At 40.7% G+C, this 14,624-nt stretch overlaps 1 protein-coding gene across 1 annotated transcript in view; it reads right to left on the bottom strand.

Moving 5' to 3' along the window:
* Positions 1–14,624, bottom strand: part of LOC137503105 (uncharacterized) — a 229,468-nt gene that overhangs the window by 67,613 nt on the left and 147,231 nt on the right. The gene's annotated exons all lie outside the window — the stretch shown is intronic.

Genomic DNA, 14,624 nt, shown 5'->3' with positions numbered 1-14,624 from the left:
TCCTTTCTGCGCTTGTTACTTTTCTGTTTATGAACAGGGTACACACTAAAAACATAAGGAACTTTGTTGGGAAGAATTCGCTTGATCGATGTGCTTACACTAAAATCTGACGTATTAAAATGCAAGCTACACACTCAAGAAGAATTGTTAGGTACCCAAAGAGATCCTACTTTATCACCTTGCCTGGAAATAGCTTGTTTCCACTTCTTTCTTAAACCGCGCTCCGAAGGGTAGGTAACTATGAAACGTCACATTTTCTTGCTTTTTAGCAGTATCGGAAGTACACAGAGGTACACAACAGTTCACCATCTTCTCAACCTCACATACACACACCGACAGAAAAAATACTGACAATAAATTGCGCAAAATCAATACAACATCACTATTAGTCCGCACATCACAATGTTAAAAGTCCGCCAAGAAGAGAACGGAAACCTGACATCTAGCGGCCAAGCCGTGAACACGGTCGGGCCACTTTTTCAGCGGCAAATTGCTTCCTATTTCCCGGCCTTGTGTATCTCGTAGGCAACGGTTAGACAAAGCGGAGGCCGGACAGGTTTTTCTCCAGGTACTCCGGTTTTCCCAGCCATATTTAATTCCAGCAACACTCTCCAATATCATTTCATTTCATCCGTCATTCATTAATCATTGCCCTAGAGGAGTACGACAGGCTTCGGCAGCCGGCGCAATTCCTATCCTTGCCGCTAGATGGGGGCTTCATTCATTCCTATCCTGTCCCGGTCGAATGACTGGAAACAGGCTGTGGATTTTCACTTATAATAATAATAGACTAATAATAATAATAATAATAATAATAATAATAATAATAATAATAATAATAATAATAATAATAATCATCATCATCATCATCATCATCATCATTACATAATTTAGTTTTCAGATCTGAAGGAATTAAAATAATACACGTATATGGTACGAACACACACACAAGAAATGCATATTCCAATTATAGTAACCAAAACACGCTGACCGTCACAATATTAAGAAATAATCTCGTTCCTAGGACCAACTAATTTACAACTCAAGCGTCCACCGTAAGCCTACTTAGCTACACTGACTGCCGATAATTATAAAGAGGCTCAAAACTTCAGTATTTAGATAAGGAGGATGTCTTTGTTATCGCATCTTCGCTAACTACTGGGTTCTCAGAACTGGCTGATTACTTCAAAAGCCTTGTTGATTGTTGTGAGTTGTAGCAAAGGATGGTTATTTTTGGTACAGGTTGGGAAACCCACATTCTTTCAAAAGTAACTACCGTACGTACTCTTATTGATAAAAGCTCTGCACTGCGACGACCTAAGTTTGGAATAACCCTCTGTAATATAAATAATACTGTGTTGTGTGCTGTAGCTTTATCAATATGTAAAATCACTCTTCAGCTACTGAATTAAGAAACAGTCATTGGCTCCTCACATGCCATGGGGCCCCCCGCCTCGCGGGGTCTGCGGGGTCCTTATCGCCGCTACTGAGACCTGCTCGAAACCATCCTCTTAAGAGTTCCTCGAATAAACTGCCCAGTAAGGCCATTATTACAGGGTTGGCCTACCCTTGACCTCTATTACAGCTCAAACTCTGCAAGGAAGACCATCTGCCAAGGGTCAGAGCATATTCAGGAGAATGGCACATCATTCCTGCTTCTGCACTGTATCAAACATAGTTAGTGAAATGGGTCATTGGGGTCTGGAACGAAGTTACTACCTAATTCATCCCAGAGGTGTTCAGTAGGATTAAGGTCAGGGCTCTAGGTTGGCCTGTCCATTTCCAGAACCTTCTTTGAATAAACTTCAGATCAACAGATGTGTGCATGTTTTCCTTAAATATTGATTGTGGAAGCTACCTATAATTAAGAAACTGACAAAAGTGTCCACCTTTTCAATACAATATATCAAGTAAATAATATTACATAATATATTTCAATTCCCCTATCAGCAGTAGTATTTCTTTCTGCATCCTTCAGCCCCACCTAAGACACCTCTTACCGAGCTCGATAGCTGCAGTCGCTTAAGTGCGGCCAGTATCCAGTATTCGGGAGATAGTAGGTTCGAACCCCACTGTCGGCAGCCCTGAAAATGGTTTTCCGTGGTTTCCCATTTTCACACCAGGCAAATGCTGGGGCTGTACCTTAATTAAGGCCACGGCCGCTTCCTTCCCACTTCTAGCCCTTTCCCGTCCCATCGTCGCCATAAGACCTATCTGTGTCGGTGCGACGTAAAGCAACTTTTAAAAAAAGACACCTCTTTTCTCCTCTCCTCCCGCCCCTTACCGTTCCCTTCCACTCCCTTCTGTATCCCCCTTCTCCTCCTCTCCAGATCTGCTCCTTTGTTTCCATTACCTGTTTCCTACAGCATTTTAGTGTTTTATTCCCTAGCACTCCTTCGTTTCTATGGCCTGCCTGCTTCCTCTAGCATGCCAGTGTTTTGTTCTACATCAGACATTAGATGTACCGTATATTTCACTCTAGAGGAGAATCTCATAAACAAGTTCTCTCCTTTTGAATTTATTTTCTGTTTGTTTATTCATTCCTAATTCTGGCTATCATTTCCAGATTTACTCCATTGCCTGAGGTCCTAACTTAACTAACAGACATCATATTATGACAAGAAGATCACAACCCTAATTTTTCTTGGTATATCTAGGCTGCTTTAATGTTATTATTCCTATAAAATTGCCTTTATCTTACATACATATGATTTAGTTATCGCATTTGGTCCAACCCGTGTCCAGTTTGTCTACGGGGTCAGGTAAGAGGTGAGATGAATTTGTTGTGGCGGGTTTTCATGACCGGATGCCCTTCCTGACGTCAACCTCATCAGAGAAGTTAATGAGATGAAATGAATGACGTGATATGTGATAGTAGGAAGGGAGAGGGTAAAACCCGATGCCGGCACATAGCCTACTCCTGTCGAATAGCACCAAGGGGTCTGCTCGAGGGACGAATCACCATCAACAGCGTCATATGAGCTCACTCCATATGAGGACTGCGGAGAGGTTCTCCTTACCTCTCTTACGCTGCCGGCAAACATTCTGATTGTGATATTTTTTGACCAACGGGACTCGAACTGGTTAACTACGGTGTCAGGCCGTTCAGACTTCAGCGCCTTAACGATCACGCCCACCAGACTTATGTAATCGTATTTACTTGATATACTGTATTGTCAATTTATTTTTTATAATTGCACTGAAATACAGAAAAAAATGTATAGCTTATAACTAGACCTGGGATTTTAAGGCAAATGCCTACTTCGTTCCTTACGAAATAACATGATTTTTTAAAAAATATGTTGACGTTTCATGATAAATACCTTACATTAACAGAGTTTTATAGTGCCCTAAAATGCCTATTTGGACCTTTAGAGCCTATTTTACTATTTTAGTGCCTAAAAATGCCTATTTTCTACATTTAAAATAAAATTCAACTTCTGTAATTTTTACAGTCACACAATGGACATCCCTGGAACGAGCAGAACAGCAGAGGGTGGGTTTTTCACAGAAATGTGCTCTTCCCAGACAACTGTCACCAAAGGAATGCTGAGTGAAGGGTGGAGGTGGAGGATTAGCTCAGAAGAACAACGAGTAGGTAGTAAAGGATGTACTGTGTCGAGTGACGGGTGAGGGGGGGGGGGATTATCTAGGAAGAACAAGGAGCAGGTAGTAAGAAGGGACATTCTGTGTCAAGTCACCAGTGAAAGAACATCTGTTTAAGTTAATATAGTTCATCATACCTAAAATGAAATCATCTAAGAGTGCGCTGATACAACAATGGCTTGTACAATTTCCAGGGATGATTTTTGATGGCAAGATTATTTTCTGCCAGTACTGCAATAAACAGGTATGTGCATATATCTTAAATTTCATATTAATCTAAAACTAAGGTTTTGATATTGGCTCCTCTAATTAATTGTAGAGACTTAGTCCAGACGACCTAGGTTCGATTTCTAGTACCGGCAGTAATTTAGAAATCTATGAGGTCTGGAACGGTGTTTACCCAGCATCGTGAGGACAATTGAGAAGCTACAGTGGGCAGGGGTCACGGAGGCAAGGCAATACGGCTGAGGGATGTATCGTGCTGACCACACGCCACCCAATATCTGCAGGCCATGAGCTGGGCAGCAACCGTTATTGAAAGCCAAGGCCTTTCGGGGACTGTAGTGTTCTTGTTCTTAATTAACTTTAGAGTAATAATAGCTTAATTTAAATAGTTCAAAATTACAAATTTTATTCAATAGCTCACCTTTTCTATTCCTCATCTTAGTCTCTAATTGACATCACTTTATTGTGTTTTAGATTTCACATGAGAAAAAATGCCACCTTCAGCAGCATGCAGATACTGCCAGTCACAAAGCGAAAGCAGCCATGAAAAGTAACATTAGACAGACTCTGCTCACACAAACTATATCCACTACAACCCATAATGGTTTCTATGCTGATATGTGTAGAGCCCTAGTTGCAGCAAATATCCCCTGGAATGCTGTGCATAATCCGGTTTTCAGAGATTTGTTTAGAGAAATACACCAAGCAGCACATCCCATCAGCATCTACATTAAAGAACTACTTAGATATTTGTTACAATGAGGTCATTTTGTCAATCAGGAAGGATATTGGGGAGTCTTGCATATGGTTGTGTGTGGACGAAACCACCGACTCTGTGGGCAGGTACATTGCTAACCTTATAGTAGGAAAACTGGAACCCAATCAGGCATCTACCGCTCACCTTCTTTGCTCTAAACAGCTTGCGAAAGTCAATAGTCAAAGCATCGCATACTTCATCAACAAGGGGTTGCAATTGTTGTATCCTGGGAGTGTTGATGATTCTAAAGTCCTCCTCCTTGTCTCCGATGCTGCTTCCTACATGATTGCCACTACACCTCTCCTCAAAACTTTCTGTCCTTCTTTAATTCATGTTACTTGCATGGCCCATGCCTTGCATAGACTCGCAGAAACAGTTAGGGCCGAGTTTCCTGCAGTAAATACTCTCATTTCAACAATGAAGAAAGTGTTCTGTAAGGCTCCATCAAGAATAGCCATCTTTCGAGAGAAACTACCCTCTATTCCCCTTCCACCACAGCCAATCATCACCCGTTGGGGTTCCTGGATGGAAGCTGCCCTGTATTATGCAGAACATCTTGAGGAAATCAAGACTGTGATAGACAATTTGCCTTTAACGGACTACTCTGCATGTGTGTCGTCTGTCAAAGAGCTGTTAAATGATTCTTCCAGTGTTCAGAGAGACATTGCGTATATTCAGGCAAATTTTTCATTTCTTCCAGTCACCATTACAAAAATGGAGGGAAAAGGAAACAGTCTCAAACAGCAATTTTCTGTAATTGAGGAAGCTGAGAATAACATACAAAGTGCTAGGGGCAAAGTATGGGACAAAATAAGAGACAAGTGGTCTAGTGTACTGCAAAAGAACTCAGGTTATTCAGTGCTGAAAAGGGTACATCAGGTAATGGATGGGGAAAAGGTAGACTTACCAAGTGAAATTGAATTGAAAAATGTAGGTAAATTTTCCTATGCCCTTCTAACATATGTGAGCGTGGAGCGCTCTTTTTCTGCTTTCAAAATGATTTTAACAGACAAAAGACACAGCCTGACTGTGGAAAATTTAGAGAAGATTATTGTTATGTACTTTAAAGCAAACTACGAATGAAAGTACAGTAGGAATGTTCCTCACAAATAATAAACACATACTCCATTCGCGTTTACGCCGTTATTGGATGCCTACAGTGCTGTAATTGTGTACAGTGATTTTAGTATTAAGGTTTTAGATCAGTACTGATAATGGTATATCATAATCCATAACTTTTTTGACACATGACTTTTTTATAATGTTTTTGAAAAACATCTTTTTTATTCTGTCTTAATTTTGCAGTTATTTCGGTTAAGAATAGGGATGCCACGTTTGTTAAAGTAAAAAAGTATCACGTTACAGTTTAAGTGTATATTGTAATATTTTAAACTCTATTTCCAGCCTATCCACACATTTTTAAAACATTTAAGTGCCTATTTTCTCTTTTAAAAGCCTATTTACTTGTTTTAAAAGCCTATTTTGGCGCCTAAAACGAATTTTTTAGAGCCTAAAATCCCAGGTCTTCTTATAACATACTAACTATAATTAAGGCACTGACAACTACACTCATGTTCATAAAAACCAGAACACCTTGAAAGACTAGAGATAGGAAGTTCATATTCACAGAACATGTGCATTAGTGTGTTCTGGAGAAATATTAGGATTTAAACCTCAGGTTCAAGGGCCACATCGATACCTCGGGGCACCATCGACTGGTAAAATGTGCCTGCGATTCTCCTTCTCGCTATAAACCAAAGGTAATGGATTAGTGTGACTAGAGCAGACGTGCAGGATGCCACGCAGACGTATGCGAGAACCGTACCGTCAAATGATTGAGTTTGAAAGAGGGCGCATTATTGACATGAGAGAACGTGATGCATCCATCCGGGAAATTGCTGCTCGTGTGGAACAAAGTGTGTACAGAATGGTTCATAGAACACGACGAGATGGTCTGGTTCCACCACCCAGACCACCCCCCGAGAAGATCGACACCTCATCCGAATGGCATTGTAGGACAGATCCGCGTCCTTCTCGGCTCTGGCGCAACAGTGGATCAGTGTAACACATCGTACACTCTAAGGAGTGACAGTCCGTCGCCGTTTATTACGGTCGGCGTCGTCCACTTCTCTGCCCTACCTTTGACTAAATGTGCATAAACATGCTAGTCTGCAATGGAGTATGGAACGGCGTCAATGGGGACAGGAGTGGCAGCAGATAGTTTTTTTTTTTCGGACGAATCCAGGTTCTGTTTGTTTGAAAATTATAGCCGCATTTTGGTTCGCCACAGACGGGCGGGGGGGGGGGGGCATCACATTGGCTGCATTCGCACACGACATACAGCGCCAACTGAAGGTGTGGGGTGCTGTTGGGTACAACCACAAATCACAGTTGGTGCGTGCCCAGGGCACTGTGACTAGTTTGACCTACGTCAATGACATCCTGCGACCCGTAGCCATACCCTTTCTGCACGACACCCCAGACGCCATATTTCAGCAGGACAATGCGCGACCGCATGTTGCTGCACGAACACGTGCCTTCTTGTTGTCACAGGATGTAAGACTGTTGCCCTGGCCCGCCCGATAACCGGACTTGTCGCCAATCGAAAACGTCTGGCATATGGTGAAATGACGGGTGCGGCGCTGTGACCCAATACCAACCACTAAAGATGAACTGTGGAACCAGGTGAATGCAGCATGGATGGCAATACCCCAAGACGCCATTCGCGCCTTATACGTCGTGTCGATGCCATCTCGCGTAGAACAAATTATCAGTGCCTATGGAGGACCCAGTGCCTACTAGGCAACAGGACACAATCATGCTGAACCTAGGTGATTGCAATGCTAATGAACATGTCCTGTGAATATGAACTTCCTATCTCTAGTCTTTCAAGGTGTTCTGTTTCTTATGAACATGAGTGTTTGTTGAGCATAATATTGCCCAAATTTGCAGTACTCAGAAATCCATGAACGTCTGTAATTTTGAAAACTTCTGAAGAACTACGACATATTAAGAGTTTGTTATGACTAGATGACATATTTTTATTTTATGGAATTTTAAAGTATAGATTTTCCGTAGAGTACCAGAAAACAGGTTCTTTTTCATTCCGATTAAAATAGCTAAAACACTGAACATGTGTTAAAAAATATTGTATACCACCCTTTATTGCAGAAAGAATGCGACTATAATTTGATGTGATTAGGTTTGAGATCGATCCACCCATCTGTCTTACAAAATCAACAGTCGGACATTGGGACAGAGGATTTCAGACGAAGGAAGAGAGTTAAGATCTGAGAGAATGAAGGAGTACTGGCCGAGCAAGTGGCTGCTTGGTTTGGGTAATATAGCTATCAGCTTGCATTCGAAAGATAGTGTGTTCGAACCCCGCTGACAGCAGCCATGAAGATGGTTTTCCGTGGTTTCCCATTTTCAAACCAGGAAAATTCTGGGATTGTACTTACTTCTAGCCATTTCCTATCCCATTGTCGTCATAATACCTATCTGTGTCAGCGAGACGTAAAGCAAGTTGTAAGCAAGAAAGAAGAAGAACTGGGCTGACAGGAAAGTAAGAAACAGTTTTTATAAAATTCACTAAAGCGGTCCAATGAAGGCCATAAAATGAAAATAAATACCTAAAGACCTTAATCCTGTCTGTCCGTGAGGGCTAATCTCAAGAACCACCGCATGGATTTTGATGCAGTTTTCACCATTTTATTAAGCATTTCTCAAGAAATGTGTATGCATAGAAACATTCATCTATGGCCAAAAGAAGCTGAGCAATAACGATTTATTTCAAGCAAGTGGAAGAAGAAACAGCCGTTCGTGCACCTTTTCTAGCTTACGCTGGCTAAACCGTTAAAGATGCATTTATAGTATGATGGTAAGAATTGTTCAACATAAAAAGTTCTACAAAATAAGTCTGCAACAGCATATATATCTTTAAAATACAGCCCACTATAAATGTTTATATGTTACAGTAACGATTTAAGTGAAACAAGTGGAAGAAAAAATGGTCGTCTAAGCGCCTTTTAAACTTACACAGGCTAAACTGTTAAAGATACATATATAGGCCTACCTGTAGAGAGGGCTACACAATTGGTACCTTCAATGCGTAACTGAGGAAGTATGATGTTAAACGGGGTTGAAAGTCAGGTTGTGAGTTTCACTAATAGGAAAAGTCCACTCACTTTGAATTACTTCGTTGATGGCGTGAAAGTTCCTTTTGAGTATCACTGTATGTACCTAGTGTTACTATAAGGAAAGATCTTCATTGGAGTAAACACATAAATACAAGGTACAGATCTCTGCATGTGGTAAGAAATGAAATGGCGTATGGCTTTTAGTGCCGGGAGTGTCCGAGGACATGTTCGGCTCGCCAGATGCAGGTCTTTTGATTTGACTCCCATAGGCGACCTGCGCATCGTGATGAGGATGAAATGATGATGAAGACGACACATACACCCAGCCCCCCGTGTCAGCGAAATTAACCAATTATGATTAAAATTCCCAACCCACCGAGAATCGAACCCGGGGCTCCTGTGACCAAAAGCCAGCACGCTAACCATTTAGCCATGGAGCCGGACTCTGCACGGGGTTATGAGTGTGCTTAGGGGTTGTCGTACGGAGGTAATGGAGAGGGTTTAAAGTCTCTGGTAAGACTCCAACTGGAGTATGGTTCCAGTGTTTGGGACTCCCGCCAGAATTACTTGATTGGAGGATTGGGAAAGATGCAAAGGAAAGCAGCACGATTTGTTCTGAGTGATTTCAGATAAAGGAGTAGTGTTAAGAAAATGTTACAAATTTTGGGCTGGAAAAACTTGTAAGGAGATGAGATGTTCGACTAAGCGGTATGTTATGAATGATTTATGGGCCTTTGAGAGACCACCTACTCAATACAAAATATTCTTTATTTACTTGTTTATTAAGTCACTCTCATATACAGAAGTTTAAACTTCACCTAGATTTTAGTATGAAGAATTTTTAATGCAACAAGTGCTATGCAATAACTTTTTACTCTCTTCAACTACAAGATTTTGGAAGAACGTTCTTAAACGGAAAATAGATCTTTTAAATCCGACCTGGTTTTAGTGGACGAATATGATTAGGCGAATAAGCTCAAATGGAGTTTTTAAAATAGGACAGGTCATAATATGAAGACAAAGTTGGAATTCAAGGAGACAAATTGGGGCATATACTTGTTTATAGAAAGAGGAACTAGGGATTGGAATAATTTCCCTAGGCAGATTTCGATAGATTTCCAACAGTAGGCCTACTTTCCTTGCAGGTTCCCTTTGGAAAATAAGGAACTACAATAATTGATGAATGAGGTAAAGTGTTGAAAAGATGGAACCTTTTATTTGAGAATTAAATAAGGAACTGACGAAACATTGAAACGTAATAAACCGTACCCTGCCTGCCAGAGTAGCTCAGACGGTAGAGCGTTGGCTTTCTGAGCCCAAGTTGGCAGGTTTGGTCCTGACTCAGTCCAGGTGTTCAAATATGTCAGCCTTATATCAGTAGAGTTACCGGTAGAGTTGGGACAGAGAAAACGCAACAGCTATTTTGAAACTGTTTCGGTATCGAAACCGTTTCGGAATGTAGCTGTTTCACAAAACATCCTGTTACGACCACTGCTCCTGAAACTGTGTTGTTTAATTTATTTTTGTGTTAACTCGTCCTGTAGAGTAGTCTTTAGTCACTATTTTAAATACGTTTAACAAATACCTACCTATCTAACAATCACAAGCTGAATGGGAACATGCAATGTTTCCCTTAACAAAACGCATACCCCGTAAAATGGGGTGATTAGAAACAAAAACCACCGAGCTCGATAGCTGCAGTCGCTTAAGTGCGGCCAGTATCCAGTATTCGGGAGATAGTAGGTTCGAATCCCACTGTCGGCAGCCCTGAAGATGGTTTTCCGTGGTTTCCCATTTTCACACCAGGCAAATGCTGGGGCTGTACCTTACTTAAGGCCACGGCCGCTTCCTTCCCAGTCCTAGCCCTTTCCTGTCCCATCGTCGCCATAAGACCTACCTGTGTCGGTGCGACGTAAAGCCAATAGCAACCAAGAAACAAAAACCAGGAAAGTTTAGTAATTTGCTGTAAATAATACTGTAATTGTTGAAAAAAGAAAATGTGTTGAATATATTTGTGAAATACCATATACTGAAGAAAAATTTATGTTTCAAAGGTTGTCCACGCTGTTCTGTGGAAGCCATTGTCACGTAAAGTGGAGCCAAATCACCACGAGGAAATTGGCGCGGGAAAACTTCATTCAGACAGCAGGTAAAACATTGGCGTAGACTAATCTTATTTTATGAAATACTTACCCCGGTGTTTAATAAACGATACCATAAATATGGCATTATTATATTTTTACATGTGTTTGTATATCTAACCTCAATTTCTTTTTGAGCACAAATGGTCGATTTGCGGGGTGAATAGAAACGAGAGCTTCACCATGCCCCGAACTTATAAACACGATCCTAGGAACAAGTGCTATCACAACACGGCCAAGAAGCGATCCGTACAGCAGTGGATGACATCACAAACAATGGCCTCAGCTATAGGGACGCAAGCAAAAAAACGTAAAATAAACTATTCTGTATTGTAACGTCATTTGACTCGAAAGGGTACCATAAAGAAACAAGGTGGACAGACAGAATTAACTGCAGAAGAGGAAATATAGCTTGTAGATAGGTTAAGTATATTGTAAGTATTATTGTAAAAAATATCTTGATTCTCGTGGGAAGATTGTAAAGAAGTTCAGAGAAAATATGCCTGGCCGGGACTTCATTTTCAGTTTTCTTAATGCGACACAAGGAGAAATGATCACTGCGTGTGAGCCAGAACATAAAACGAGCACGAGCATAAGTGGCCCCTAATACTGTTAAAGAATACTTTGACAAACTGGAAAAAAAATAGTTTATGTCCCTCCATCTAATATAGTGAATTTTGACGAAATAAACTTATCAGATGATCCTGGGAAAAGGAAGATAATTACCAGGCGAGGATGCAAATGTCCTGAAAGGGTATTGAATCAAAGTAAATCGGCCAATTCAGTCATATTTGCAGCTGCTGCAGATGGAATACTCTTACCCCCTTATGTTGTATATAAGGCAACAAATTTGTACCCATCTTGCACAGAAGGGGGGCCGAACGGAACCAGTGTGCTTTTGTTTTCAAATTTTGCATTTTATACTGGACATTCATATAAGCTATGTTTTAGTACAGAAATACCATTTGGCATTGAAAATGTGTACATTTTAGAAATATATCTGAATGTTGTAAATTTTTATTAAATTTAACTTACTAATTTTGTACTGATTTTATTGACAAATATAAAAGTTGAGAAAGGATGCTTATGTTATTGTTCTACCCCACTTATAGCATTAATATTAGATATATAGGTACTGTTTCCAATCCCCAAAATGAAACTACAATAGTAGCATTATGGTAATACGTATGCATATGCCTGTTGCCATTCTCCCCACTGGCGGGTAAATAGAAACAGACATGTTTTATAAAAATATTTGTGAATGGCAACTGCTAAGACCATCATAATTTTGCCAGTTAATAATTTGACCTACACCCATACATTGCCACAAAAATAATTCATGTGTCTTACGTAAAGCGTTGTCCAGACAATTTCAAAAGTGAAAATTGTTTCCATTCACCCCATTTTACGGTACTGTACCCGAAACTCACAGGCAACCATCACCTATTAATAGCGGTGTGCAAACAACACTGCAGCAATCGTGTCATGTCTCTATTTTAGGAAGGAGAAGCAAAACTACTATTCGAAACGGTTATTTTGAAACTGTTTCGAGTTCTTCTTCTTTTGCCACCGCTTTTTCCCACACCTGTGGGGTCGCGAGTGCGAAATGTATCGCACATGTGGATTTGACCCTGTTTTACAGCCGGATGCCTTTCCTGACGCTAACCCTATATGGAGGGATGTAATCACTATTGCGTGTTTCTGGAATGGTTGGTAGTGTAGTCCTACACCGCCACTACTACCAAGCGATTTGGCCACGCAGTTCAAGGCATGTAGCTATTAGGTTACATTCGTGAGGTGGTGGATTTGACTTTCACTGTCATCAATCCTGATAGATGGTTATCTATGGTTTCCCATTTTCACATCAGGCAAATGCTGAGGCTTCGGTACCTTCATGTAATTGGGAAGTACCTTTTTTTAAATACTGGACTAGATCTGTTTTCCTTCTATCCTCTTTGGTGAGTGTGTATTAAACCGTAAGTTCAGTTCTTCACTGGTGTCTGTGTGGTACCGAGTCATCCTACTACAGCACCACAGGGGTCGTTTTTAAAGTATTTAGTATTTTAGTGACTTTCGTGCATGCATTATGTGTTTTTTAATGTTTAAACGATTTACTTTTTCAATGTATATTACCTGTGCCTTAATAACTCATTGCACTTCCTGTGTGTGGATGTTTAAATATCGAGTGTTTTACTAAGTTTTATAAGAATGCCAAACCCACAACACACCCAAAAAATTAAGAGTGTATGATAAGAATACATTGTTTGAAGACTGGCTTCTTTCAAAACCTGGAAAAGAAGAACCTATTTATGTGGAGTGTAAATTTTGTAGATATACATTGGGGTCGTGATACAATGACTTAAAAATCATTGTAAAGATAGAAAGCATATCGAAGTGGCGAACATATTGTGAAATATATTGTCTCCAGCGCGACAACATGTTATCACTTTTCCTAAATGAATCACAGTTATTAAATCAAAATCTGCCGAGGGCAATGCAGTCTTACTTATTTCCCAATACTGTAGTTTATTAACCACTGATCACTTTGCCGAAATTTGCAAGACGATGTTTACAGGCTCGGTTTTTACCAGAGATTTTCAGATACCGTATTGGCCCTCATTTCATAAGTAGTTGAAAAAATATGACAGCATCGTCATAGCGACGATGGAATAGGAAAAACCTTAAGAGAGGCAAAATGTGACTATATCTTCATTTTTCCTACCGGTTTTCCCACACCTGTGGGGTCGCGGGTACGAACTGCGTCGCACACGTGGATTTGGCCCTTTTTTACGGCCGAATGCCCTTCCTGACGCCAATCCTATCTGGAGGGATGTAATCACTATTTAGTGTTTCTGTGGTGGTTGGTAGTGTAGTGTGAATATGAAGAGGAGAGTATTGGGACGGACACAAACATCTAGTCTCCGAGCCAGAAGAATTATTCAGAAGCGATTAAAATCCCCGACCCGGCCGGGAATCGAACCCGGGACCTTCTGAGCCGAAGGCCAGTACGCTGACCATTCAGCCAATGAGTCGGACCAAAATTTGACTTTATATGACCCGTGAAAATTGCATCATTTTAGTCACCATAGATAATATAGAAATAAGGTACAACGCCAGCATTTGCCTGGTGTGAAAATAAGAAACCACGGGAAACCATCTTCATGGATGCCAACTGAGGGGTTCGAACCCACTATCTCCTGAATGCAAGGTGATAACTACGAGACCCAACCGGACTGCCACTTGCTAGGTTGCATCACCATCCTAAAGCGTGGTCATTGCAATATCGTATTTAGTTTGCGTTGATTAAGAGGGTAGGGCTTGTCAGTAAGCAGTTAAGCACTAGATTACCTATCATTTTGGGCCGATGACCTAGCTGTTAGTCCCCTTTAAACAATCATCATCTAAAATTTAATGAAAATCATACTCCCATTAAACTAAGTGGCGCTACTACAGCCATTCCCAATTCTATGCCCTATTAAGCTTCGTTCAACTCGGGAAACAAATATGCAGGATAACATTTTTTTTAAATTGAAAATGAAAACCTACAACCTGTTTTCCAGTCATTGCCAGGGTCAGGGGTGTAATGAATGAAACATATATAGGCTGTTATTACAATGGGGTCGCCACTCCCAAGGTGATTTCATTAATGAGTGATAAATGCTATGAAATGATAATGGGGAGTGTTGCTGGAATGAAAGATAACGGGGAAAATCGGAGTACCCGGAGAAAAGCCTGTCCCGCCTCCGCTTTGTCCAG

This window comes from Anabrus simplex, chromosome X (assembly GCF_040414725.1).
Source record: "Anabrus simplex isolate iqAnaSimp1 chromosome X, ASM4041472v1, whole genome shotgun sequence".
Classification (NCBI taxonomy): domain Eukaryota; kingdom Metazoa; phylum Arthropoda; class Insecta; order Orthoptera; family Tettigoniidae; genus Anabrus; species Anabrus simplex.
The sequence above is the reverse complement of the archived record's forward strand: the minus strand, read 5'-3'. Positions and strand labels throughout refer to the sequence as shown.